Consider the following 18,105-nt stretch of genomic DNA (forward strand, 5'->3'; position numbering starts at 1 on the left):
TGTGGATGGTTTGAATAACTTAATCATTCAGGAAGAGCGACTTAGTTATTCTGGAAGTCAAAACATGCAAAGTGAAACACAAGAATAAATGAATCAAATATGGTATCAAACCCTATGAATATAAATAAACACTTTTATTTATCACCATACTGATTACTCATTATTCATTGTTTCGGTTTTATCAACTTTATACTTGAATTAAAAACACTAGTTGTCCCATGCTCCAAGCATGTACACTATGTTTTTCTTAAACAATAGCTTTGCCATACACCAAGTATGCACTCTATGTTTGTCTATGATCCTTACTTTGTGAAATAAACCAATTGAACATAATTTCAATGATTCTAATTTCACACTCCCAAATCCTTATCGAAAAATGTGAGGATTTCAAATTCCTATCATTTATCGAAATCTGTTTAGATTTTAAACTTATATGCACTGACCCTCCTGTAATGAATATGTACAAAGTCACAAAGACTTGTCAACAGTCATTATAAGGTATTCCAATGGAGATCAACTCCATGGAAACTAAGTCTCATATTCAAAGTACATTGCTTTGGACATGCTTCTTGCATTAAGTTTTCTAATCTTACACAGATAACTTCCACCTATGGAGACAACTCCATATTCTCATTTTGACTATCACTTCTGAATAAGAGATGCCTATTTTCAGAATATGTCAATATGGTCCTTCCAAAATTAGCACTATACTTCCAACTGTCCCTGAGCAACCAATCTTTGGTAAACCTCAGATTGTCCTCGACAATTGCTTAATCATTTTAGTCATATCCAATTCTAGACCTTTTCCCTTCTTAATGCCTCTGGGCATTTGGAAAAATTTAGAGATGACAAATATTATAGCACATGCAATCGATCCTGTACCCAAAGCAAATGGTACACGATTCATGATGTCTCACTTAAAGACATGATTCTAGACCAGTCTTTTGCTACAATATTTTTATTTGCCATGTTTTCAAAATTTGACTATGAAGAGGGATGCCGTAATCATAATCGAATTTTGAGAACGCAATATATAGAATTTCCTTAAGTTGAACCAATCCAACATGAAATTCATATATATATTCTTGACTAAAGATGATTAAGGTCTCAATCTAAGCCTTTAGAACTGAAATGAAGTATATCCTCTCCCTTAATTATAGCAAAACAACTTTTTCAATCCCTGCAGCCTCACGAATTGAAACTTTTGTTTTCTATAATTAACATTGCTAACTTGCAACACTAACAATAATTATCATGCTCCCACTAACATGATGATTATTAGCATAACACTTATGCTCCCACTAGCTTTGACATGTACTCAGAAATCAGCTGGACTTCTAGAAATCAATACTTTATTGACTTTCTTACCAAAGTTCAGATTTCTGATACGAGATGCTTTGATAAAACTTTATCAAAATCATACACCTTTCCTTAGATAGCATGCATGTGTGTCTAAACAATTTCAGAACTATGAAAAGGGATGTTGTAATCATAGTCTCAATTGTTTAGACCTTTTGCCATCTGCTTCAAATCTACTTGGTGGAAGTGTTTCATCACCATCATTTTCATGAATCGGAGAGAAACCTTATGACCCTTAGATTTTATGGTGTATGTGTTCTTATCCACGTGAATCGTCAAAACCATAGTCACAAGACAAGGATAATGACAAATCCAAACTCATATGGACTGAACTTATGCAATCTTAACTTCTTGCCACCTGGCAGTACAGGGCCTGCCATTGCTTCCAAGTTGTTATGCAACCAATTGAGAACTTTCAGAACTCCTATGCAAAGCCAACTTTAACTGGAATGGGCACAGAATATGTCAACACGATAGGTTATAAACCTCAAGTCGTGTGCTAGTGAAGAACCTTAGGTTTTATTCTTGATTAGTTCTTGAAATTCTTTCTAGGATCTTTAAGACTCCCACTGTCCTCTTGACATATAAGACTATCTTGCCAAATATTCAAGAGATAGTGCGGATTCTTTATCAAGACAAACACTTCACACAATTGGCCTTAGTTGGTCTTTGTTTTATCCAAAACATCACAACTTACCAATTTCCAATGTACAAGAGTAGGACACTTTTACTCTTACATTTGACAAGTGTTTTAAACATTTCTTTAAGATATGTCACTCAAGTTACAATCTTGGAGTATGACTCTAAGAATTGTTTTGGAACGAAGTATGACTCATCTTCCTGATCTAACCATTTCAACAATTCATGACTCCTCTTCTTAGTCATAAGAATGCACTAAGATGACCTTTAGAGGACTAATTGTGATATGATTTCTAAATCATTAAGATGATCACAAACATGATACTAAAGTACTCTCCCATCTTTTCAGATTTGAGAAACTTTTATCTTTCTGCCTAATTTGATTCTTCCCATTCGTTCTGCCATACATTGAGACTTTTCCAATGTTTCAAAATTATACTTAAACTTGTAAGTATGACCATGTTTACTAAACTTTAGTAAATCAAATAGCCTTAACGAGCTTTGTGGTGGACATGACCAGTGCACAAGAATGTGTACTCGATCCCTTTAGTCCTTCACTTGACTCACACATCCATGTGAACAAGTAATTAGTCTTGATTTTCCAATGCTTGAAAGTTATCATTCATCATACTATTCAACTTGCATGATTCCAAGTTTCGGTTCAATTGAAACTTGGGCGATGAGGAACTTTCCTGATTTGGTAAATTTAGACACTACCACAAATGAAAGAATCAAATCCATTTTCCAATATTGCTGTCAGTGGAATCATATAAGCAACAATTTTCCACAAATGCCATTGTAAGGATACTTCAAATAAATAAAATTAAACAATTTTCTTTTATGTTAAAACTTTGCGGAAAAACTTATCCTTACAATCCACATGGAAAATTGTTGTTATCTATTCCTTAGCAATATATCATAACTTCTTAAGCAACTGCTCAAAATTCTGATGCGATAGAAATCCACCTTCGCGATCAGAATCAGCAGATACTTCCTTTAAGATTTCTCTCTATTCTTTGATTCTTAAAACATCAACATGTGACCCAGTCACTGTTAGGTTATGAGTATTCTAACACTCCTAAGTGTACATGCAACCCTAAATACCTTCGATCTATGTTTTCTCTATTATACATACAATTATGAACATCCAAGGTATTATCCTAATCTAGCATACAAAATAATGAATATAACAAGATAGAATACATACCTCTTTGATGTAGAATGTCTTCATGAAGCTTGACTGCCTAGTGCCCCAAGTGTGACACCTCAAATGGTTCACACAACACCAAATACACTTGGAATAACTTGAGAGAAACTTGAACACTCCTTGAAATCGTCTAGACCTCACACTCACACATTAGTGCACGATTTCTTGAGCCATGGGATTCTTTTATATGGTGGCTATTAGGGTTACACCATGTAACTCATAACTTTACCCATTCCTTATGCTCCATGGATTATAACCTCCATGGAGTATCCATGGGTCACCCCATGGACTTAGTCATTAATCCAACAATCACATCATGTAATGAGGATCTCAGAATAGAACTTAACAGAGTTAGATAATGGGCTCTACCTGATGTAGAGTCAAACTTATTGACTTTAACATCCTTAGGTAAATTTGGCAGCTTTGCAATCAACGCCCCTTCCTTTGGCAAAATAAACATATGGACCCTTTGGTAATGGGACTATCTCAGACTTAGCCTTTCTCTTTACCATTTGGTCAACCAGGTTGACTATGGCCAATCCCTTTCCATTGGGAAGAGAATGCTTTTTCTGGATTTCCAGTGTCACCATTGTCACTGTCCATAAAGTTTTTGGGAAGTTGATCTTCTAATCAAATTTACTTCACTATCGTTCCAAATCATTGCTGATTCAGCAGCACCAAGCAAATAGATATGATCATTAAGGTTCATGTCATAGTCTGTATCATAGTAGTCCCAAAGGAACTCACTATGTGACTTAGAAAGTGATTGAACATCCAACTTTCTCAAGACTTTGAAACCCAACTCTCCCGGCTTGTCAATATGTGACTTCATCTCTAAGATGTGATCACACATAGACCTTGCTTGCCATTAGGGCTTGAGTGACCTTGAACTTGTGGGTTAGGGAGAATAATTGGAGGAGGTGGAGGAAGTAAAGTTCCAAGAGATTTGGGAAGATCATAGATGTCTGAACTCGACATCTTTTGGGAGATATTCAAGATAGTTGATCTAAAGTCCTTAATATAACACCCAATATGAAATATTAAGGCTAGGATCCAACAACCTATTTATAACTGGAAGAGGGATGCCGTAATCCGAGTTATAAAATAGTTGAAGGTAGGTAAATGACGATTTACCAATTTCCACCATGAAAAACGAAATAATTTAATTAGGTTTTTTACTTGGATTTGAAACTCCTAGATCTTTTGAGATTCATTGAACTTTTCAATGGCATGTTTCAATCTCGAGTGTGCCCTTCAGGTTTTGTGACTGGGATGCCGAGGATCACAAAACAAGGTGTGAAGTAACCATGCAAATATACTTGGTACCCTTAATATTTACCCCTCAATCGATGTGTCGGTTAACCACACGAGCTCCACCGATACTATGATAAATATTAAGTTACCCTTTGCCAACTTTGTTAAATCCAGGTTAGTGTGCCGGTTAACCACACACGCTCCACTAACGGTTAAACAAAGTGCAAAGTGTAATTTCATGGATTAGCACCTTATTCACATTTTCCTAAGTAACTAAGATTGGGAATTAATAAAAGGTTTAGTTACTTAGTATTTATCATTAATACTTTTAATGAAGGGAGAATTATAGTCCTTGTCCTACCTGTTCGGCTAACGACCCTCCACCAGTCAAGGAAGCGGTGGGTGAGAGTGGACACCCATTAAGCTGCCATTTTATAGGCAACAACCTTATACCCCCCTTATAGACCGGCTTCGTGAATGAGGCCTACTAATGGTAAGACGACTTGCTCTTATACATATAATATATTAAACTTTTAATATTATAATAGTATAAGGATGTATTTTAGACATTTAAAATGCTTGATGGTTTAATCTATTAATTAAACTAGACTTTTAATTTAATTAAACTCAAACCATATATTTATGGATTTAATAATACTCTTTTAATTAAACGCTTTAATTAACTATTAATAAAGTCCATAAGAGTTAATTTGAACTATTCAACAAAACATCATAATTCCAATTATTAAACTCAAAATTAAAACTATTTAATTAATTGTTTAAGTTATGAACCCAAGAGTTTTTAGAATTCAATTCTTTTTTTCATAAAAAACTTTTCTCAAATTCCAAAACTTGAGGGCAAGTTTTGTAATTCTTGAAAACCTTTGGATTCCATAACTTATGGAATTAATGGTGTTTTATGATGAAACTTATCATGTTCCATAACTTAAGAACAAGTTATGGAATTCTTTAAAACATTAACACCAAATTTTGTAACTCCATAAAAACTTTGAATCATTTTTTTTTTTTAAAAAAAACTTTCATATCCATAACTTATGGAAGTTTCAAAAACCCTTAAGATCACAACTTTAAAAAAAACTTTTGAGCTCCAAAATTTTATGACAAAATTTGTAACTCCTTAAAACATTTAGATTAAACTTTTAAAACTAATAAAATAATCATATCATTTTATCTTTTACTAAATTTGACCTAATTCAACTCTTGTAGTAAAGTGACTCAAATTTTATAAATAATTAGTTTTTCATAAAATCTAGTAATTATCATAAAATTTGACAAACTTCATGTTTTTTTTTCTTTTTTTTTTCTTCAATTTGAAAAAAAAATACATTTGCATCAAATATAATAGAAAATGACCCATGGCTCTGATACCACTGTTGGGTTTTGAGCATTATAACACTCCTATGGTGTACATGCAACCCTATAAACCTTGGATCTATGTTTTCTCTATTATACATGCAAATATTAACTATTCCAAGGTTTCATCCTAACTAGCATATTATGAAGCACCTATACTACAAAGTTCTAGTTAGATGACATACCTTTTGATGTAGCTTGATGTCTTCAAGCTTTAAGAGCTTAGCCTCAATAGTGTGGTAGCCTCAAATGGAATCACAAATCACCAAAACACCTTGGAAGAACTTGAGAGAATATGTATGCACACTAAAATCGGCCCAGTCTTATTTTCACACATTTGTGCCAATTTTGTGAGCCAAGGACCCCTTTATATCTTATGGAGGATTAGGGTTACATCCATGTAAACCCTAATACCCATGACCTTTCATTTACATAGGATCCATGGGTTAAAAGCTCCATGGACCATCCATGAAAGCTTAGCCCAACCTAAATGAACTTGGCCCATTCCATATATATAAGAGTCCATATTTAATTAGTTCTTTTTGATCACTTAATTAATTCTAAATTAATTCTTGATCAATACTAATTAAATAATATGATTCCATATTAATATATTAGAACTTATAATATATTAATATAAATCATAAATATACTATTCTCAAAAGACTATCCATATAAATTGTGCCGGTGAAGTGCAACCCAAATGGACCATGCCGGGTCGGGTCAAGTACATACCAAATATAGTTATGGACTTAGACATTAATCCAACATATACTGCTAGTGCTTTCTGTCTTCCCATTAGCCATTTGTACAGTGAACGGTTCTTTAAGTGCTCATGATTTTTGCTTAAGTAAATGAGCAAATTTTTGGTTCACGAAACTCCTCTCCGCTCCACTATCAAATATTATGCATACATAAGAGTTATCGAGGAGAAACGTACCAGTGACCACTGTGGGGTCGACAACCGCTTCCTCATGGCCTATAGCCAAAACTCTTCCCACTCCGCCGGCGTTCCCTACCTTTGGGCAGTTCCTTTTGTAGTGGCCCACTTCGCCACAACTGTAGCAAGCTTGGCCCACTCCAGCGCCAGGGACTTGGTTGATTGGCCTCGCCTATGCTTTGTAGAAACGGGCTATGTGCCCCTTCCTGTTGCAGTTCGAACACTGCATTTCCCGGCAGGCTCCGATATGGTGGAAGTTGCATTTGTTGCACTTAGGCAAACTGCCCGCGTACTGCTTGACCGGAGCAGCAGCGGCAGGTGCTATCGCAGCATGTACTGCCACGACCTGCTGCTTTTTGGCAGCTTTCTTCTTCTTCTTGTCATCCCAGAACTTCCTCTTAGAATAAGCGGTTTTGGAGGGTTCTGAGATGGCTAGGGTCGTTGTTGCTGCTGGGGTACGGACCCCATGGTCAATGAGCCGCTGTGCCAACCGCTTGGCACTATCGAATGTAGTGGGGTTTGAAGCTAAAACATTCCCCTGAAATGGAGGCACCAGCCCCCATATGTACCTCTCTATCTTCTTTCCCTCTGTATGAACCATGTTGGGACAGAGGGCCACCAGCTCGCAGAATTTGGCGGTATAGGTCACAATGTCGGAGCCTTTCATGGTTAGGCTCCACAGTTCCTGTTCCAGCTTTTGGATTTCGCCCCTCGGGCAGTATTCTTCAATCATTAGTTCTCTCAGAGCTTCCCATCCCATAACATTAGCCGCTATGAGAGATAGTGACTTGACATGGCTATTCCACCATGTCAGGGCTTTTGCCTCGAAGGTGCACGCAGCAAATTTGACTTTGCTTCCTTCCGGGCATGAGCAGATCTCGAAGATCGACTCCATCTTTTCAAACCATTGCGAGAGGGCAATGACTCCGCCAGTCCCTTTAAAGGACAGTGGCTTGCAGTTGGTGAAGTCCTTGTAGGAGCACTCTCTCAAGCGCATAGGGGCTTCACCATGGTTAGAATGAACAGGTGTTCCTCCTCCAGTGGAACCGGAAGAATGATATTGAGCGATGGCTGTTGCCACAGCCGCATCTACTGCATCATTTAGAGCTGCCGTATCGATTTGAGGGGTAGGTGGTGTTGCAGTTACTGGAGGATTGCGTCTTGTTGATCGGCGTGGAGGCATTTTTCAACTATAAGTTTACAAGGATGTAGATATTGATAAGAATTTAATAGGGAGAATTTGATGAGAATGACTCATGGACTAACTCTTCGTAGCCCAACAACACAATTGAATAGTATGATTGAATGTAGATCTAGTTCTAAAGGATGATAGTATTTGGATATTAATTTCCATGAGATTAGGTATCTGTCAATAATACTGGAATTACAGATGTAACAAGTTCGGGAAAAATGACCTAGAAGTAGGCCTTACATCAACCAAGATGGGAAAATTTTGACAGAACTACGACCTAATCAAGACCTAACAGGTCCAAGTTTTAACAAAGATAGGAAATTAGACTAGAGTTTTTACATCAACTAAGTTATATCCAAAAGAGAAGGTTGAGTAGGCTCTATCTACGACGAGAAGCACTCGAATGAGTCCTTGATTCAGACAGACGGTGCTCTATGTCTCGCATGCGCCTTTCATACATTGACTGCCTAGCCCGAAGTTCCCTAATTTCAGCTTGGGATGTAGCTAGCTGTTGCTGCAGAGTCCCATTGGTTATCCGAGCCCTTTCCATAGCTACCTCGAGTTGGCGAATGCGGACCGTGTTAACGCCAGAGTTGGCGTCAATCTCCACGACTCGGTCGATTGTTGCTCGACCTTGCTCGGTGTTCCGAGAAATCCTACGGACCATGATGGGCAGGACACAATCAGCTGAACCTCCCTCATTTAGGTTGTAAAAGCTTTTGTCCCCATTGTAGGGAATGGGTTGACCCTGTTCCTAACTCCATCTGTTCAAGTTTGTGGCCCACAGAGGTGTGAGTCCTTGAAATGTTGGACAAGGGTTTGGGTTTGGAGCTACTGGGGATAGGTTGTTGACTTCCGGCTCTGAGTCAGAACCATCAGAAAAGCCTTCAGCTTGGTGATCATCCAAAGGGATTGGTTGATCATCCTCTAGTTCTTCTCCCAGCCATCCTGCATTGCCGTGGTTGGGATAGTACGGGTCTCCGGGAAAATGGAATCCAGCCATAAAATCTATGCGAGAAAAGGGGTAAAGAAATAATTAATAGACGAACTAACTAGATAAATATAAGATGATCTTTATTAGTTACTTCAATACTTGCTTAATGCATACCAGTTGTATGAAAGCAAAATAGGATAGACCTTTGAATAAGTGATCCTAACTCCAAATCCACAACCAAACAAGGAACAGGAAGAAAAGCAAAGATCACAGATTCTAAGTCTATGACATCCTAGTCACATATAACCTTAGAGTATCCACTTAGCAATTATTGACCTACTAATAAAAACCTTTAATTCTCAGATAAGTAATTATAGTAACACAAAATACTCCTATAGTATTTTACGTTTATGTTCTGTTCTAATATTTTCATTGTAGTATTGATGGTAAGTTTTTAGACTTGTTGTAACCTCACAACCACCCTTAGGCACATGCTGGTCACTCCTCGGATAATATAGTTGATCAGGCTATATCTTCCCAGGGTTAACTATGTGTCTCTAAGTCTGATTGTGTTGTCCAACAATCGTAATACTTTTGTTCTGTCCTAGTGACACTGATTTTAGTATGAATGCAGGTATGTATACTTGGTTAAATATTTTATTATTTAAAAGTATAAACTCTTGGTCAGAGTATTTTAATCCCGTTGTGTTTATAGTTTGTATATCTTTTATGGGTTGATATACTCGATTCACTATAAACAATGCTCTGATACCAATCTGTCACACCCCAAAACCGGAACGACAGAAACGTTCAGGGGTGGAGGACGTCATGTACAGTATCACAACAATGCATAGTAGTAAACAAGCAACAACATCATCCATTGCATTAATAATATAATTTAATACAAGTGTGTTCTGTCAAGTTTAATAGACACCAAAAATATGAATCAAAATAAAAGATGAGTCTTGAACGAGCTTCATCTTCTCAAAACCTGGCACCGGTACCTGTCTACTGGTGACCTGAGAATACAAGTTATTTTGAAAGAGTTTATCAGTTTTAAAGCTGGTGAGATCATAAGAATTTTAGTGTCATTGTTTGTATGAAAGTGTTTGTAAGTACTTGATGTATAAGTTTGTAAATGTTTTGTAATTGTTTGTAACTCCTAGAAAAGCCTATGTTTTCTACTAAAAGTAGCCTTCTACTAAGGCATCAAATGTTTGTATGTCTGTTTCTTGTAAAAGTGTGTATTTTCCCAAATATGACTATCATTAACCAAAAATATAGCTTTTACATTACCGTTCATTGTGTGAAGGTCACAAAGTGAATGCAATGGGGAAATAATAAAGTACTGTAGTGTTGTATTAAGTAAATACTGCTGTACTAATTACCTTAAACCAATTGTTATTTAAAGTAACATGTGATATGCATGTACCATACTACCGACTAAAAACACAACGATGAAAGACGTCGGAAGAAATGACATTTGGCACCCGTAGACTTGCAAGTCCCACTGTAGCGAGCAGCAAGGTATAGGATAGTCAATCCAGTATAGATCTATACACAAATTCAACGCTCTCCTTCTAAGAGACTCTGGATACAAAACGAGCCATGACAGGTGATGTCATGCCCCGTTACGTGGCTCACATAACTGTTGTAATGTTCTTGTATATGTATTGCATGTACTAGCTGTATTGTATGTTCTCTCTCTGTCTAGCATGTATGTATGTTCTCTCTGTTTCTCATAATAGTATGTTCTCTTGTATAATGTATAGTATGTACTAGTTGTATTGTATGTTCTCTCTTTGTATAGTATGTTATGTTTGTTTCTCATCACTACTTGTTATGTTTGTTTCTCATCACTATATGTTATGTTTGTTTCTCATCACTATATGTTATGACTCATGTATGAACTGACTCATTGTATGTTTCATTGTTCTAGTAATAACATTTGTAACTTCCTAAACTATACCTAGTATAGTTTACTAGCAATGTTGTTTGTATAAATGAACATGTTTGTATACCTTTGCTACCCAAAGGTATGGAACTGAAAGAAGTAACTTTTATATCTATATACATATACATAATATATAACTAGGATTCAAACGACCTTCGGACAAATAACCGATACCCTAAGTCCACAACCAAACAAGGAACAGGAAGCAAGGCGAGCTATCAGTCCTAAGTCCTTTCAATCCTACTTTTATAACTATATCTATATAGATACACATTTGAAAAAGTATAAGTTTAAAAGAGTTTGAATAGAAAGTATTTAACATGTAAAAGAGTTTGCAAAACAGTTTGAAAAGTAAGAAATCCACTTGTTTGGTAGTTATTAATCACATGTAATTGATATAATAACTATAATAGTTCAACTTGTATCCCCCTCCCCCCCCGATAAAAGCATTTAAAATCATTTAAAAGGTTGATTTAGGGGTATGAACTCACCTGTAGTGAGTGTTTTGGATGAACGGATGGTATAGGATGCTAAGTGTTAAGTGAAGACTTGAGCACACACACGAATCCTATTTAACATATAATAACACATATATGTATCCAATTAGTCATTTAACAACTAATTAACCAAGTTAAGACACCCTAGGACATGGAAAACACTTTGATTCAAGTGCTAGAAGTACTAAGGGTTGCATCTAAGCGTTGTAAAGCCACTTAAGGGAGTTTTCGGTCCAAGTGGTTTTCGGTCCATATGGTTTTCGGTCCAAAGAGGTTTTCGGTCCAAATGGTTCTCGGTCCAAATGGTTCTCGGTTTTTAGGGTTTTCGTTCCCTGAGTTTAAGACCGAAAACTCATGATTTTTGGTGCATAAGGTGATTTTTAAGGGCTTTCAACAATCAATGAAGTGTTCTAGACTCAATACTAAGCATTAGGAAAGGCTTAAAGTCATTTTGCAACCTTCATAAGGGTTTTCGGTCTAAAGAGATGCACTAGACCGAAAACACCTTTTGTTCTTGGATAATGACGATTTCAAGGCCCTAAATCAAGTATCCTTACTAGATAACAAGTATACGAGATAGATACTTACAATATGGAAGCAAAGAAGGGTGTTTTCGGCCCAAAACACTAGTGTGTGTTCTTGGTGTTCTTGGTGTTCTTGAAGAACACTTGAAGATCTAAGAAAATGGAATGATTTCATGGATGAAATCATGTAAGATCACTAGATAATGGAAGAGATCGACTAAACAAGGAAGGAAACACTTACAATCTTGAAGATCTTGACAAAAATTCGGATGATACTTGAGAGAGAATTGTTCTTGACTTGGAAATGGGAAAAATGACTAAAAATGACTAAGTGTCATTTATATACCCTTTATGGTTTTTGGCCCTAACACTATTTTGGGCCGAAAACTCCAAACTCTTGGAGTTTTGTGACTTAAATGTTGCACAATTAATCCTAAAGTATACTTCCTCTAAGTTGTTCTCTCAAGAAAATAAATATTAAAAATACCCAACCGGACTTTAAACCGAGCTAAAAATTAGCAGAAAAGAATTTGACTTTTAATTGAAGTGCTAGACGGTAGAGTTTGTTCAAATGGAAATTTCGGGTTGTCACACATAAACTTAAAAAAATGATGTCAAGTAAACCGTTAAGCACATACCTAATTTTGAAGCTTGGTTAAAATCTAAAACTTTACATGCACCCAATTTGAGTTTACTTGCATTTGCATTTCGAAAAAAATTTAATTGCTCTCTTACATCCATGGAACCACTCACATAACTCTTCAAACCCTCCCAATATAATCTATAATTTTTTGTTGACATACATGCAATATGTAAGCTATAATGTTCTTATATAGGGTAAATATTTCATTTAGCCCATCAATTAAATAGCATGGTATGAAGAGTTTTGGGAGTTACAAATCACAACATTTCAATTAATCATAAATTAAATTGTATAAGTTGAATAATCTTGATTGTTTCAAATGATTGAGGTTTAAAGAAAAATGTTTGCTTTATAAGATATATAGATAGATAGATATCAAATTTGCAAAAGAAATATATGTTTATATGTTTGTCTAGCTAGCAATAATAATAAAAACAAAAATACTCATTGCTCACTTATATACTTATACAATACGTAGCATCTGTGGAATTTCTATAAAAATAGTGGTTCGAAAAAAAAGGAAAAAAGTTGTATGAATTTATCTCATGATTTTTTGTATGGTATTTTCGAAAATTGAATTTATTTAGCCTTTGAAATATGAGCTTCGATGAGTGGCTTAAATTTTTAATGAAATTATCATTATCTCATATGGATGTTTGATCCTAAATTGTAAATATCAGCAAAAGATATATAGATCGATAGATATCAAACTTGCAAACGAAATATATGTCTATATGTTTGTCTAGCTAGCAATAATAACAAAAACAGAAAATACTTTATATTTTTTTTAATTGTTCACTTATATACTTATACAATACGTAGCATATGTGGAATTTCTATAAAAATAGTGGTTCCAAAACAAAAGGAAAAAAGTTGTATGAATTTATCTCTTGATTTTTTGTATGGTATTTTCAAAAATTAAATTTTATTTAGCCTTTGAAATATGAGCTTGATTGAGTGGCTTAAATTGTAAATATTAGCAAAGTGGCTAACGGCAGATCAACTTCTAGAGTGTGTAACTTTCTTGGAATGAGATTAAGTGTAATTAATTACTTTGAAGATGAAAAGGTGTGGGGGTTCAAATGCATGAGGTTCAAGGAAAAATGATTCCTTTCTATATATATATATATATATATATATATATATATATATATATATATATATATATATATATATATATATATATATATATATATATATATATATTGAGTGAGGACTCAAAAATAAATGAGGGTTGCATTTACAAATCAATGCCGTAAGATTGAAAAAAAATAAAAGGTTAGGATTTAATTTTATTTATCGTCAAAATCTCGCAAGATAATATGATGTTTTGTAATTATGTGCGGGGTTTTGGTATTTTACGGCAAATGTTAATTGTTTGTAGGTTAAATAGGTAAAAAGGAAAAAAAAAAAACCAGCCAAACGCAAGTTCCATTCCCCCCCCCCCCCCCCCCTTTCTCTTTTCTATCTCTGACACATGGCAAACCCTCATTTGGTGGGTTTTTTCCCATCCACTTCACCTTTTGGCCGTAACTTTTTTTTTTCATTGAAAATAAATCTGAAAAAAACCGAAGTTCTTAAAATTTAATTCTCTACAAAATGAGCACAATCATGACTTTTGAATCCATATATATATATATATATATATATATATATATATATATATATATATATATATATATATATATATATATATATATATATATATATATATATATATATATATATAAATTTCTCCAAAAATCAAAAAAATTTAAGGGATACTTATACTCAATATATACTAGTGACTTTATAAAAATAAATTTTCAAAAAAAGTTTTTAAAGTGTTTATTTTTAATTTTAAGAAATATTAGTTTTAAAAAAAATATTGAATATAATATGATCCAATATGTGATTATTCAAACTATTTATGATTAAAACAAACTTTTGATTTAACTTTTTAATGATCCGAATATGTTTTGATCTAAAACTATTTAGATTCAATATTTTAAAATCGTTAATTATATATTTTATGATTCAAAATTAAATTATTCAAAATATATAATGATAAATAAATTTTTTGAACAAAATCTTTATTTAATTGAATATATTATTGATCCAGAATCATATTATTCAAAAATTATTTGATTCAAAATTTTTTGATCCAAATATAACATGATTCAAAAGTAGTATGAACGAAAATATTATGCTCCTTAATATTTTTCTTATTTAAAATTTTATAATTGTTAAACACTAACAACTCGAACCGATATTTAGTTTAAAAATTAAAAAAAAAATAAAGAAAAAAAATATATAAATAAAAAAAAACAAAAAAAAACACTAGTATTTTCATGTATGTATTAAAGACCTTTAAAAAAATCAAAGAAAAAAAAACAAAATATAAAAAAAAAAGAAGAAAAATATATTTTTTATAAAACAAACAAAGAAATAAAAAATCGAAAAATAAAAATAAAAAACCTGAAATCCGAGTATATATATGTTGCACAAAATTATTATTTTTAAATAAATAAATAAATAAAAATAAACGAAAGTAAATGAAAATAAAATATAAAACTCACTTAAATGATGTTCTATGGACGTTCGTCGCACGTGATTAAATACTCGAGTCTGTCTTTATTACCACGGACGTGGGTCAGAAACGAACGCGTCATGACACTACTAGAAAAATAGCATTCTACGACGCGCAATTAATGACACACACTGATAGAGGACGCGCATTTGTGCGTGCCCTAAAAATTAATGTCGGTTTTCCAAAATTTGAAGGATAGAGGATACGCATTTTTGCGTACCCTAAAATTAGTGTCAGAAAAAAAAATACGGAGGGCACCTATCAAAAAATGTGCGTCGTGTAACTGTGTCGCTTTATATTTTTTTTAGGAAACACGCGTTTTTAGGGGGAAAAATGAAATCCAAAAAATTAACCCCCGCCTATTCATCCCAAAAATTCCCCGCCTCTTCGAATTAGGGCATTCGTCTTCATCCACAGCTTCCTCAATTCCTCGATTCATCACCTCCACCAAAAACCTAATTCTCGGTTCCAACAAGTTCTTACACTCTTAATTCGACCCTAATATTTAGGGTTCTTACCTCCCAGTTATCAATTTGAGCCGATGATTTAGGGTTCCTAAATCCGACCCTAATTTTTTCTCTCTCACTCTCGTATTTCCATCTCATCCCTCTCTCCTGGTTCAAAACACGTAAGGGGCGACGAACACACTATTTCTTTGCATATTTTGGTCTTCACCAAGATCTGGTTTCCTTGTAAGCTTTACGTTTCGAGCCAAAACCATCCTCACGTGATGTCATCAGCTTCTCTTACTTACGCATCTGCACTCGGTGGTTCTTTGTCTAGAAGCACCACTCCCGAACCTCAAATCGTGGCTACGCTCCATCATCACCACACGTTGCTCGGTTCTGGATTTGTTAGGGCTTGTTCATCCATTTATTGCCTCCCTACCACAAGCGATCTTATAACTCTGCCCAATCGACCCCCTTCAATCATCTTTGCTATCAAGATAATATGCCTCCACCGTTTTCTTAAAGGTGATTTCATTTTCTAGATTTGATTATGTGAGCCCTAATTTGTATTCAGTTTTTATTTTTCTATCAAGATCACATGGTTTGATCTGTGTAAGAGTTTTTTCTGATTTGGGTGGTTTTTCTTTCCAAATTTTTGTTAAAAGTCATTTTATTTTTGAAGTATACAATCAGGTACTTTCCCATAAGATTTTGAATCCGCAAGTTCTTCCAATCGCTGCTTGTTGTTGTCGGAAGATCAAGCAAATATGTATATATCTTCATATGGTATTAACATTGATGTAATTGCTATTCAGGCAAGCTAAGGATGTTGTTAAAGGCATACAAAAGTGTCTTGGAAGCAAGAATCCAAAAGTTCAACTTCTTGTATTAACAGTAAGCACAAAGAAAACCTCTGCTCTTATCTTTCTAGAACTTTTTGATTTATGTTTCTTCATATATCTTCTTGTATTATTGGTAAGTTATGTTAGAAAAATATATATTTTCTTGAAATTTTTGATTGAGATTTCTTGGAAGAAATATATATTTTCTTGATTTATGTTGCTCTATATGTTTCAGCGCCTTGGAGCAATTTTTCCACAGAGGACTGACAGACCAGCGCCAACTGTCACAAACCCACAAACCCAAAGCAGGTCTTCATTTACAAATAATCCAGAAAATGGAAATGAAGCAGGCGAGTCTTCTGTGGAGGCTGAGTTTCCAACCTTGAGGTACATCTAGAAATCACATTTTAATCTTCTTGTCTTAAAATTTTCAGATGCATTTTGTTTTCTTGTTCATATATGTTCCACTTGAATAGTTACTATTTAAAATTTGTCAAGTGTAGAAACATGTAGAAAGAACTTTAAAAGATGCAATGCTTTTTGGTAATAAATGTGTTGCCATGAAAACAGAGATAGCATGTGAAAGGGAATGTAGCAGGGGTGAAGACTACCATTTGGTCAAACTGACAATAATAGACTTCAATGTAAGTTTAATCTTTAGCTTGCTCAATGTTTTAAGCACTTATATAATTTTTTGTAATCAGTTTTTACATGTTGTTACAGAGCAAGAAAGAAAGGGATGTAGTGGTTGAACGAAGAGGCCATGATGCTGCACGCTTATGTAACATTGATCATGCTCATGGGTGGGTATTCATTATGTAAATTAAGAATCCTTTTAGACATTATTTACATTGTAAATATTCAAATAAACTCATGAATTTTTCCATTTCTTGACAGATGGGAGAAGGATGTGGTTAGTTTAGTTTCCAAGGAGCAAGAGAAGAGGAAGATTGCAATTTCTTTTGAGTGTGAAACGCTTAAAGCCGATGAAGCAGCAGAAGGGCATATTAGGCAGTTCATGCCCAAATTAACTGGATTGGATGCTGTTGGTAAGCATATCTAGTTCAAACTCACTGGGATTTGTGTTTTTCAGTTGTTAATGAATAATGAGCACCTTAAAAATATGCAGTTAATATTGGGAAGATGAGTGTCACAGGTTTGGACTTTAAAGCAGAAGTGGGACGTGTGGAGCCAAGTTCCTAAACTTCTGATCCAAACAACATTTGCTCTCCTTGTGGGACCATTGTCATGGCCATCAACGCTTCCAATTTCAACATCCAAACTCCGAAGGCTTTCTCCAAATGTAGCTCCACTTCCACTACTTTCTTGGCTCACAGCCTCAACATCCCTCACACCACTATCATTGCTCTCAAACTGCATATCATGAGCCCGTCCCAAAGTTGCATTTGTGCCCCCTTGAGATTCATCATCTACTGCAGGTGTGCCTCTAGATCCATTCAAAGGAATAGAAGGAGGAACTTGATCATCATTACCAGTACCACTGCTGCTTTCACCAGCAGTTTCAGTTTCAAGCACCATCCCAGCTGATTCTTGGGACTCATTTTTCGTCTGCTGACCCTCCTCCAATTTTTCTTGATCAGAGGCAGAGGCCTTCTCAGGAGTTGGACGCCTCAAATGAGAAACCAACATAATTCATAGGGATCTCAAGACTGCAAATTTGCTCATGGACACTCAAAATGTTTCTCTGTTTTTTTTTAAATTTAATTT

Source organism: Lactuca virosa, chromosome 3 (genome assembly GCF_052849685.1).
Source record: "Lactuca virosa cultivar CGN04683 chromosome 3, Lactuca_virosa_CGN04683_v6, whole genome shotgun sequence".
NCBI classification, from domain to species: domain Eukaryota; kingdom Viridiplantae; phylum Streptophyta; class Magnoliopsida; order Asterales; family Asteraceae; genus Lactuca; species Lactuca virosa.